Source organism: Pelodiscus sinensis, chromosome 19 (genome assembly GCF_052426305.1).
Source record: "Pelodiscus sinensis isolate ZL-2025 chromosome 19, ASM5242630v1, whole genome shotgun sequence".
NCBI classification, from domain to species: domain Eukaryota; kingdom Metazoa; phylum Chordata; order Testudines; family Trionychidae; genus Pelodiscus; species Pelodiscus sinensis.
The window spans coordinates 7,194,118-7,205,583 of NC_143070.1; the positions used below are offsets into that span (position 1 = coordinate 7,194,118).

General features: G+C 61.1%; 3 non-coding genes and 1 pseudogene across 3 annotated transcripts; all 4 read left to right on the plus strand.

Moving 5' to 3' along the window:
* Positions 1-2,557: 2,557 nt before the first annotated feature.
* LOC149522111 (U2 spliceosomal RNA) lies at positions 2,558-2,744 on the plus strand. The gene has a single exon (XR_016347474.1). It is a non-coding gene; the product is annotated as a U2 spliceosomal RNA (small nuclear RNA).
* A 2,094-nt stretch (positions 2,745-4,838) lies between these two features.
* On the plus strand, positions 4,839-5,029 carry LOC149522112 (U2 spliceosomal RNA). The gene has a single exon (XR_016347462.1). It is a non-coding gene; the product is annotated as a U2 spliceosomal RNA (small nuclear RNA).
* A 1,939-nt stretch (positions 5,030-6,968) lies between these two features.
* LOC149522113 (U2 spliceosomal RNA) lies at positions 6,969-7,159 on the plus strand. The gene has a single exon (XR_016347463.1). It is a non-coding gene; the product is annotated as a U2 spliceosomal RNA (small nuclear RNA).
* A 1,930-nt stretch (positions 7,160-9,089) lies between these two features.
* On the plus strand, positions 9,090-9,197 carry LOC142825004 (U2 spliceosomal RNA; annotated as a pseudogene).
* Positions 9,198-11,466: the final 2,269 nt, after the last annotated feature.

The following is an 11,466-nucleotide window of genomic DNA, read 5'->3' on the forward strand; positions in this document are numbered from 1 at the left end:
TGCCGCTGGACCTGGGCAGAGGAACGAGGCGAGATGGGCATCCTGATCCCGCGCGGAAACTCAGACCAGAACACCGTCGTCACGCCGCCCGCCCGTAAGATGCTGGAGAGAGTCCTAAAATCCACCCTCCGCTGCCTCTACGCCGAGAACCTGAAAAAGAAACCAGACCAGGGCAAGGTGTTTGAGGTATCCAGCAAGTGGACCGCCAGCAACCACTTCCTTTCCGGGGGGAGCTTCACCCGCTTCGCCGACTGGCGCTTCGTTCACAGGGCCCGCCTCAACTGCGTCCCCCTCAACGGAGCCGTCCGCTTCGGCAACCGGGACAAGCGATGCAGGCGCTGCGGCTACGAGAACGAGACCCTGCCCCACGTCCTCTGCGGCTGCGAGACGCATTCCGAGGCCTGGAGACTGCGCCACAACGCCATCCAGGCCCGCGTCGTCAAGGCCCTGCCCCCGACCCTGGGCACCGTTGCGGAGGACTCCACCGTCCCGGGCACCAACAGCCTCCTCCGTCCAGACATCGTTATCACTAACGAGGAGGCGAAGAAGATCGTCATGGTGGACGTGTCTGTCCCCTTCGAGAACCGGTCTGCGGCATTCCGGGCGGCCCGTCTGCGAAAGATCGCCAAATACACACCGCTGGCGGACACCCTGAGGGCGAGAGGGTACACGGTCGAGATCTACGCCCTGCTCGTCGGAGCGCTGGGGTCGTGGGACCCCCAGAACGAACCGGTGCTGGAAGCCTGCGGCATCGGAAGGAGGTACGCCGGCCTCATGAGGCGGCTTATGGTCTCCGACACCATCCGGTGGTCCCGCGACATCTACACGGAGCACGTCACGGGCCACCGCCAGTACCACAACGCGCAGGAACACTGAAGAGCACGGAACTTCGGGAGGGTTTTTTGTGGGGGGTCTCGAGTCTACGTCCTTCCCCCTTCTTTTTCCCTCCCACGAGACTGAGCCTTTGGCCCACCCCCGGGTGCGGCCCACAACCGTGCCAGAGGACAGGGATGCGGAAGAAGACGACGCCGTGGGACCCGACTGACTCTGAGGACTCTTGATACGGAGTCAGGACTTTGCTCCCTTGAACTTGAGACTTTGGCACTGGACCTTTGTTTTTGGACTTTGAAAGTTCCTGAGACTCTGAAACTGGACCTTTCCTCGAGCCTGGATTCTACCTCCTCGGACTTTGAGACTCTAAAACCAAACCTTGGTGCTCGGACTATTTCAATGGGCCTCTGGACTATATGCCCCGCTAGCCACAGCGGGACCAGTTGACTGTCGCTCGCCACAGGGGACAACAGGGGCCCCTCTATGGGTAATTTACCCCCCCCCCGGGGGCCCCATCCCCGGCAGACGCAGCAACGAGGCCAGAGAGGACAAGGATGCGGAGGAAGAGGAAGCCGAGGGACGAAAAAGGACTCGGTGTCACTTGACACCAGGGGAGGGCTTGTTTGGGGGCGCTGGTTCTGCTACCGCTCCCCCCCTCCCCCCAAGGACAATGCCTAAAGACCGTTTCAGAGGACAAGGGAGCTGAAGAAGAGGACGGCGAGGGACACAGAAGGACTAAGGACTCGGTGTCGTGGGACACCAGGGGAGGGTTTTTTTCCAGGGGGGTCTCCCACATTCCCCCCTTTTTTCCCTCCCCAGGGGCTAAGTTACAACCGCCCCCCACATACCCTGAAAAAGGGAACCAAGGGCCCATCGGCCCTCCCGAGACGTGCAATCTCCAGTGCACACCATCTCTCCACTCTGTCCATTGGGACACACTCAGGGACCCCTGAGCCCCCCAGCAAAAACCCTGACAAGGGTCGGACCCCGGGAGAGCCAGGCTCTGCCCACCCACGGGGTCCCGCATACCTATCTCTTCCCCACAACCCATCGGGGATACCAACACAGGGCACGGTAGGGGGTTCACTCACCCTAACCGTGCCCAGCCGCAACCCTGACAAGGGTCGGACCCCAGGAGAGCCGAGCTCTGCCCACCAACGGGGTCCCACGCTCATACCTCTCCCCCACAATCCCATTGGGGATGTCGGCACAGGTCACGGTAGGGAGTTCGCTCACCCTAACCGTACCCAGCCGCAACCATGCCAAGGATCAGACCCTGGGAGAGCCAAAGCTCTGCCCGTGCAAAGGGTCTTTCCCATACCTTTCCCCAGCAATCCTGCGGGGATGCTAGAATAGGACACACGGTGGGGCGCTCCACCTCCCTAAAACTTACAATTATAGCAACTCAAACCCTTCAGACCCCTATGCAGGGAAAGCGTCCCCACCCTACACCTTATACGCTACACGGATCTTCACCCAACCTCCTCCTACTCACGTCCGGGGGCCCCCACGCCTCCCCAATTACTACCTCCGGGTTCTTCAAACAGAACACCGCAACTCCCCCCCTCCCCCCATCGTCCCACGGGATCTAGATATATTCTGCACTCCCCACGCCAGGGGCACGACCGGCATCCCGGACGACGGGGATACCCCGCCAGCGGGTCCCACCCTAACCCCAAGCCCAACCCCGGACGTTCTCAATTGTCTGTAAACCACTGAATGCATGTTTGCTGTTTAAACATTATCTCAAATAAAGTCAATCTGTTCTTATCAGTTTAATATCTGATATGATCTCTATCTGAGATCTTTATATTAAATGGATTTTTGGAACAGGGGGTCGGAACAGGAGCTTGCTCCGTCCACTCCACGCATCGACCTGGTATTGCAGTACTTCCAGGAGCGGTGCACCTCCCCTCGGGGAGCCACCTGTGCGGTGCTAAAAATAGACCTGAGTGCCCTTTGGGGAAAGAGAAAGGAATTATTTAAAAAAAAAAAATGGCGTGTGTGTCTCAATAAAAAGTCCCCCAGAAAAATCTCTGCTGTGTGTGTGTGTGCCTGTGCGCCGGGGGCGGGGCGGGGCTGCGCTGTGCGTCTCCGGGGGGAGGTCTTGGCAAACCACCACCACAACAACAAGAAAGAGAAAGCAAAAAAACTCGCACACGCCCCCCCCCCCCCCAAACAACCCCGCCCGCCGCAAGGTTTGTTTGCAAAGGCAGCCAGAGGAGGCAAGCCGCCGCTTTTTTTCTTTTCTTGTCTTTTATAACTAAATAAGCGTCCCCATACGAATCAGTGCAAGGAATGGGAGTGCCTGACTGACTGAAGAGAGAAGAGAAGAGAAGAGAAGAGAAGAGAAGAGGTTTTCTTCAAAGGCAGGCAGCGGAGGCAAGCCGCCGCTTTTTTTCTTTTCTTGTCTTTTATAACTAAATAAGGGTCCCCATACGAATCAGTGCAAGGAATGGGAGTGCCTGACTGACTGAAGAGAGAAGAGAAGAGAAGAGAAGAGAAGAGAAGAGGTTTTCTTCAAAGGCAGGCAGCGGAGGCAAGCCGCCGCTTTTTTTCTTTTCTTGTCTTTTATAACTAAATAAGGGTCCCCATACGAATCAGTGCAAGGAATGGGAGTGCATGACTGACTGACGGACTGACTGACTGAAGGAGTGAGTGAGTGAGTGAGGGAGAGAAGAGGTTTTTTCAAAGGCAGCAGAGGCAAGCCGCCGCTTTTTTTTTTTTTTTTTTTTTTTTTAAATCAATCAAGGGGGAGTGAGTGAGTGAGTGAGTGAGTGAGTGAGTGCTTGGAAAAGCAGAGGCGGAGGCAGAAAGACTGCGGCCAAGCAGTCTGCGGGGCGTCGGCCTTGCCAGCGAGCTGTGGAGGAGCCCCGTTCACACCCCATTCACACCTGCCGCTCCTGCCGGCAGGGACGGGACGGGGCGGGGCGGGGCGTCGGACCCGCGAGCGGGGCTGTCAGGGAGCAGTTGACGAGCCCCGTTCAACACGGGACTATCCGCTTCTGCAGGCAGCTGAGCGGCCGGGTAAGCGAGGAGGAGGCGGGGGGGCGGAGCCCGCATGCAGATGACCGGCGGAGGCCGCCGGGAGGGAAGGAAGGAGGGAGGGAGGCGAGCGGGGCGCCGCCCGGAGGGCCCCCGGCGCCCGCCCCCAGCCGGGGCTCCCTGCTCCGAGGGAGGGGAGGCCGAAGGAGGCGCGCGGGGCGGGCGAGCCGGTGCGGTCCCCGTGAGCGAGGAGAGGGCGGCGGGCGGTGAGCGAGCGGGCGGGACTTAGAAAAATTTTATCCCCCGGCGCTGGGGGACGTCTTGGGAGGGGGAGAGTACGTCTGTGGGCGTCCTGAGGTAAGGGGGGCTGCGTGCGTGCGTGAGGGTGGGTGGGAGGGGGAGGGAGCCCCAGCCTGAGGGAGCGGGAGCGGGAGCCCCAGCCCCAGCCCCAGCCCCAGCCGAGAGTGTAGTATACAGGATGTCCCCACTCGCCGCTCTTCTGGGCTGCTAAATCTGCCGCTCGGCTGGAGGCCAGCCCAGTCGCTCTTTGCTCTGCTCTGCTCTGCTTTGCTGTTCCCGGACTGCCGTCCTCAGTCGGCCTGCATGGCATGGCAAGCAGAAGGAAGGAGTGTCTGCCCAGCCGAGGCCATGCCAAAGCCGCCGCCGCTAACACAGGCCGGCCGGCCGACCTGCTCGGCTGTCACCATGATGACGCCGGGCGCCAGGAGGAGCCATGCAGATGAACGCCGGCCAGCCAACCCGGCCCGCCGCGGGGAGCGGCCTCAGCAAGGTCTGGCGCCGGTCGCCGAGGGCGGGTTCCCAGGGGCGGTGGCCGAGCGTGGCCGGCGCACGCCCTCCGCCCCTGGGGCGCGGGAGCGTCGGCTGCAGGGCCCTGGCCGCCGAGCGGTGGCTCCGGAAGCCTGGCGACCGTCGCGGACGGGCGGCGCGCGACCGCCGGGCGCTCCCGGTAAGGCGGAGACGTGAGGGCGAGGGGGTACCTCGGACGGGGGGCGACGCAAGCCATCGCTTCTCGGCCTTTTGGCTAAGATCAAGTGTAGTATCTGTTCTTATCAGTTTAATATCTGATATGATCTCTATCTGAGATCTTTATATTAAATGGATTTTTGGAACAGGGGGTCGGAACAGGAGCTTGCTCCGTCCACTCCACGCATCGACCTGGTATTGCAGTACTTCCAGGAGCGGTGCACCTCCCCTCGGGGAGCCACCTGTGCGGTGCTAAAAATAGACCTGAGTGCCCTTTGGGGAAAGAGAAAGGAATTATTTAAAAAAAATAAATGGCGTGTGTGTCTCAATAAAAAGTCCCCCAGAAAAATCTCTGCTGTGTGTGTGTGTGCCTGTGCGCCGGGGGCGGGGCGGGGCTGCGCTGTGCGTCTCCGGGGGGAGGTCTTGGCAAACCACCACCACAACAACAAGAAAGAGAAAGCAAAAAAACTCGCACACGCCCCCCCCCCCCCCCAAACAACCCCGCCCGCCGCAAGGTTTGTTTGCAAAGGCAGCCAGAGGAGGCAAGCCGCCGCTTTTTTTCTTTTCTTGTCTTTTATAACTAAATAAGCGTCCCCATACGAATCAGTGCAAGGAATGGGAGTGCCTGACTGACTGAAGAGAGAAGAGAAGAGAAGAGAAGAGAAGAGAAGAGAAGAGGTTTTCTTCAAAGGCAGGCAGCGGAGGCAAGCCGCCGCTTTTTTTCTTTTCTTGTCTTTTATAACTAAATAAGGGTCCCCATACGAATCAGTGCAAGGAATGGGAGTGCATGACTGACTGACGGACTGACTGACTGAAGGAGTGAGTGAGTGAGTGAGGGAGAGAAGAGGTTTTTTCAAAGGCAGCAGAGGCAAGCCGCCGCTTTTTTTTTTTTTTTTTTTTTTTTTAAATCAATCAAGGGGGAGTGAGTGAGTGAGTGAGTGAGTGCTTGGAAAAGCAGAGGCGGAGGCAGAAAGACTGCGGCCAAGCAGTCTGCGGGGCGTCGGCCTTGCCAGCGAGCTGTGGAGGAGCCCCGTTCACACCCCATTCACACCTGCCGCTCCTGCCGGCAGGGACGGGACGGGGCGGGGCGGGGCGTCGGACCCGCGAGCGGGGCTGTCAGGGAGCAGTTGACGAGCCCCGTTCAACACGGGACTATCCGCTTCTGCAGGCAGCTGAGCGGCCGGGTAAGCGAGGAGGAGGCGGGGGGGCGGAGCCCGCATGCAGATGACCGGCGGAGGCCGCCGGGAGGGAAGGAAGGAGGGAGGGAGGCGAGCGGGGCGCCGCCCGGAGGGCCCCCGGCGCCCGCCCCCAGCCGGGGCTCCCTGCTCCGAGGGAGGGGAGGCCGAAGGAGGCGCGCGGGGCGGGCGAGCCGGTGCGGTCCCCGTGAGCGAGGAGAGGGCGGCGGGCGGTGAGCGAGCGGGCGGGACTTAGAAAAATTTTATCCCCCGGCGCTGGGGGACGTCTTGGGAGGGGGAGAGTACGTCTGTGGGCGCCCTGAGGTAAGGGGGGCTGCGTGCGTGAGGGTGGGAGGGGGAGGGAGCCCCAGCCTGAGGGAGAGGGAGCGGGAGCCCCAGCCCCAGCCCCAGCCCCAGCCCCAGCCCCAGCCGAGAGTGTAGTATACAGGATGTCCCCACTCGCCGCTCTTCTGGGCTGCTAAATCTGCCGCTCGGCTGGAGGCCAGCCCAGTCGCTCTTTGCTCTGCTCTGCTCTGCTTTGCTGTTCCCGGACTGCCGTCCTCAGTCGGCCTGCATGGCATGGCAAGCAGAAGGAAGGAGTGTCTGCCCAGCCGAGGCCATGCCAAAGCCGCCGCCGCTAACACAGGCCGGCCGGCCGACCTGCTCGGCTGTCACCATGATGACGCCGGGCGCCAGGAGGAGCCATGCAGATGAACGCCGGCCAGCCAACCCGGCCCGCCGCGGGGAGCGGCCTCAGCAAGGTCTGGCGCCGGTCGCCGAGGGCGGGTTCCCAGGGGCGGTGGCCGAGCGTGGCCGGCGCACGCCCTCCGCCCCTGGGGCGCGGGAGCGTCGGCTGCAGGGCCCTGGCCGCCGAGCGGTGGCTCCGGAAGCCTGGCGACCGTCGCGGACGGGCGGCGCGCGACCGCCGGGCGCTCCCGGTAAGGCGGAGACGTGAGGGCGAGGGGGTACCTCGGACGGGGGGCGACGCAAGCCATCGCTTCTCGGCCTTTTGGCTAAGATCAAGTGTAGTATCTGTTCTTATCAGTTTAATATCTGATATGATCTCTATCTGAGATCTTTATATTAAATGGATTTTTGGAACAGGGGGTCGGAACAGGAGCTTGCTCCGTCCACTCCACGCATCGACCTGGTATTGCAGTACTTCCAGGAGCGGTGCACCTCCCCTCGGGGAGCCACCTGTGCGGTGCTAAAAATAGACCTGAGTGCCCTTTGGGGAAAGAGAAAGGAATTATTTAAAAAAAAAAAATGGCGTGTGTGTCTCAATAAAAAGTCCCCCAGAAAAATCTCTGCTGTGTGTGTGTGTGCCTGTGCGCCGGGGGCGGGGCGGGGCTGCGCTGTGCGTCTCCGGGGGGAGGTCTTGGCAAACCACCACCACAACAACAAGAAAGAGAAAGCAAAAAAACTCGCACACGCCCCCCCCCCCCCCAAACAACCCCGCCCGCCGCAAGGTTTGTTTGCAAAGGCAGCCAGAGGAGGCAAGCCGCCGCTTTTTTTCTTTTCTTGTCTTTTATAACTAAATAAGCGTCCCCATACGAATCAGTGCAAGGAATGGGAGTGCCTGACTGACTGAAGAGAGAAGAGAAGAGAAGAGAAGAGAAGAGAAGAGGTTTTCTTCAAAGGCAGGCAGCGGAGGCAAGCCGCCGCTTTTTTTCTTTTCTTGTCTTTTATAACTAAATAAGGGTCCCCATACGAATCAGTGCAAGGAATGGGAGTGCATGACTGACTGACGGACTGACTGACTGAAGGAGTGAGTGAGTGAGTGAGGGAGAGAAGAGGTTTTTTCAAAGGCAGCAGAGGCAAGCCGCCGCTTTTTTTTTTTTTTTTTTTTTTTTTTAAATCAATCAAGGGGGAGTGAGTGAGTGAGTGAGTGCTTGGAAAAGCAGAGGCGGAGGCAGAAAGACTGCGGCCAAGCAGTCTGCGGGGCGTCGGCCTTGCCAGCGAGCTGTGGAGGAGCCCCGTTCACACCCCATTCACACCTGCCGCTCCTGCCGGCAGGGACGGGACGGGGCGGGGCGGGGCGTCGGACCCGCGAGCGGGGCTGTCAGGGAGCAGTTGACGAGCCCCGTTCAACACGGGACTATCCGCTTCTGCAGGCAGCTGAGCGGCCGGGTAAGCGAGGAGGAGGCGGGGGGGCGGAGCCCGCATGCAGATGACCGGCGGAGGCCGCCGGGAGGGAAGGAAGGAGGGAGGGAGGCGAGCGGGGCGCCGCCCGGAGGGCCCCCGGCGCCCGCCCCCAGCCGGGGCTCCCTGCTCCGAGGGAGGGGAGGCCGAAGGAGGCGCGCGGGGCGGGCGAGCCGGTGCGGTCCCCGTGAGCGAGGAGAGGGCGGCGGGCGGTGAGCGAGCGGGCGGGACTTAGAAAAATTTTATCCCCCGGCGCTGGGGGACGTCTTGGGAGGGGGAGAGTACGTCTGTGGGCGCCCTGAGGTAAGGGGGGCTGCGTGCGTGAGGGTGGGAGGGGGAGGGAGCCCCAGCCTGAGGGAGAGGGAGCGGGAGCCCCAGCCCCAGCCCCAGCCCCAGCCCCAGCCCCAGCCGAGAGTGTAGTATACAGGATGTCCCCACTCGCCGCTCTTCTGGGCTGCTAAATCTGCCGCTCGGCTGGAGGCCAGCCCAGTCGCTCTTTGCTCTGCTCTGCTCTGCTTTGCTGTTCCCGGACTGCCGTCCTCAGTCGGCCTGCATGGCATGGCAAGCAGAAGGAAGGAGTGTCTGCCCAGCCGAGGCCATGCCAAAGCCGCCGCCGCTAACACAGGCCGGCCGGCCGACCTGCTCGGCTGTCACCATGATGACGCCGGGCGCCAGGAGGAGCCATGCAGATGAACGCCGGCCAGCCAACCCGGCCCGCCGCGGGGAGCGGCCTCAGCAAGGTCTGGCGCCGGTCGCCGAGGGCGGGTTCCCAGGGGCGGTGGCCGAGCGTGGCCGGCGCACGCCCTCCGCCCCTGGGGCGCGGGAGCGTCGGCTGCAGGGCCCTGGCCGCCGAGCGGTGGCTCCGGAAGCCTGGCGACCGTCGCGGACGGGCGGCGCGCGACCGCCGGGCGCTCCCGGTAAGGCGGAGACGTGAGGGCGAGGGGGTACCTCGGACGGGGGGCGACGCAAGCCATCGCTTCTCGGCCTTTTGGCTAAGATCAAGTGTAGTATCTGTTCTTATCAGCTGAAGACCTCTGAGGAAGACGCCGGGGGATTGAGCATTGCTACGGGGGACCACTTGCTCCAGAGAACGGAAGGATCCAGCCCTTTTAAGGGCTTTTGCCAGCAGGATCCTGGGACCTACACTGAATCCGCTGCGCTGACTCTGCAATCTAGGCTCCCCGCTGGGCTCCGCTGCGCTGGCTCTGCATTCTCATCGGACTCCCGCCTTGCTCCTGGGGTGCTGCGCTGGCTCTGCAAGCACCCCCTGCCTTGGGTGAACCCAGGCTTGTGCTCCGCTGCGCTGTCTCTGCAGCCAAGGCTCCTCGCTAGGCTCCGCTGCGCTGGCTCTGCATCCCCACCGGACTCCTGCCTTGCTCCTGGGGTCCTCCGCTGCGCTGGCTCTGCAATCACCCCCTGCCTTGGGTGAACCCCGGCTAGTGCTCCGCTGCGCTGGCTCTGCAACCAAGGCTCTTTGCTAGGCTCCGCTGCGCTGGCTCTGCATCCCCACCGGACTCCTGCCTTGCTCCTGGGGTCCTCCGCTGCGCTGGCTCTGCAATCACCCCCTGCCTTGGGTGAACCCCGGCTTGTGCTCCGCTGCGCTAGCTCTGCAACACAGGCTCCTCGCTACACCCCGCTGTGCTGGCTCTGCATCTGCTTCGCTCCTGAGACCCCCGCTGCGCTGGCTCTGCAACCCCAGTAAGTTGATCTTCCAGTCTGGTCAGTTTCACTTTTTGTATATTTCATTCTTGTCCCGCTGCGCTAGCTCTGCAACCCGACTACTTTAACCTCCCACTCTGGTCAGTTTCACTCCTATCCATCTCATTCTCGTCCCCCGCTGCGCTGGCTCTGCAACCCCACTAAGCTAAAGTTCCCACTCTGGTCAGTTTCACTCCTGTTTCTCTCGGCTCCCTCTGTGCCCCGGCAGCCATTGCCACGTGGCTGGCCTCCCGCCCCCCCCTCTGCTGCTCCGCTTCCCCCACTGTGTTGTTTCATAGCTGGTCAATTTCACTCCCGTTTATTCTGTCCCCGCTGGCTCTGCAACGCTTTCACCCTGGTCAGTTTCACTTCTATTTCATTCTTGTCCCGCTGCTGCGCTAGCTCTGCAACCCGAGTAATTGAAACTTCCATTCTGATCAGTTTCGCTTCTATTTCATTCTCCTCCCGCTGCGCTGGCTCTGCAACCCCACTAAGCTAACTCCCCGCTCTGGTCAGTTTCACTCCTATTTGTCTCGGCTCCCTCTGTGCCCCGGCGGCCATTGCCACGTGGCTGATCCCCCCACCCCCCTCTGCTGCTCCGCTTCCCCCATTGTGTTGATTCATAGCTGGTCAATTTCACTCCCGTTTATTCTGTCCCCGCTGGCTCTGCAACCCTTTCACCCTGGTCAGTTTCACTTCTATTTCATTCTTGTCCCGCTGCGCTAGCTCTGCAACCCGAGTAACTGAAACTTCCACTCTGATCAGTTTCGCTTCCATTTCATTCTCGTCCCGCTGCGCTGGCTCTGCAACCCCACTAAGCTAACTCCCCGCTCTGGTCAGTTTCACTCCTATTTGTCTCGGCTCCCTCTGTGCCCCGGCGGCCATTGCCACGTGGCTGATCCCCCCACCCCCCCTCTGCTGCTCCGCTTCCCCCACTGTGTTGTTTCATAGCTGGTCAATTTCACTCCCGTTTACTCTGTCCCCGCTGGCTCTGCAACGCTTTCACCCTGGTTAGTTTCACTTCTATTTCATTCTTGTCCCGCTGCGCTAGCTCTGCAACCCGAGTAATTGAAACTTCCACTCTGATCAGTTTCGCTTCCATTTCATTCTCGTCCCGCTGCGCTGGCTCTGCAACCCCACTAAACTAACTCCCCGCTCTGGTCAGTTCCACTCCTATTTGTCTCGGCTCCCTCTGTGCCCCGGCGGCCATTGCCACGTGGCTGATCCCCCCACTCCCCCCTCTGCTGCTCCGCTTCCCCCACTGTGTTGTTTCATAGCTGGTCAATTTCACTCCCGTTTACTCTGTCCCCGCTGGCTCTGCAACGCTTTCACCCTGGTCAGTTTCACTTCTATTTCATTCTCGTCCCGCTGCGCTGGCTCTGCAACCCCACTAAGCTAACTCCCCGCTCTGGTCAGTTTCACTACTATTTGTCTCGGCTCCCTCTGTGCCCCGGCGGCCATTGCCAGCTGGCTCTGCAACCCTTTCACCCTGGTCAGTTTCACTTCTATTTCATTCTTGTCCCGCTGCGCTAGCTCTGCAACCCGAGTAATTGAAACTTCCACTCTGATCAGTTTCGCTTCTATTTCATTCTCGTCCCGCTGCGCTGGCTCTGCAACCCCACCAAGCTAACTCCCCACTCTGGTGAGTTTT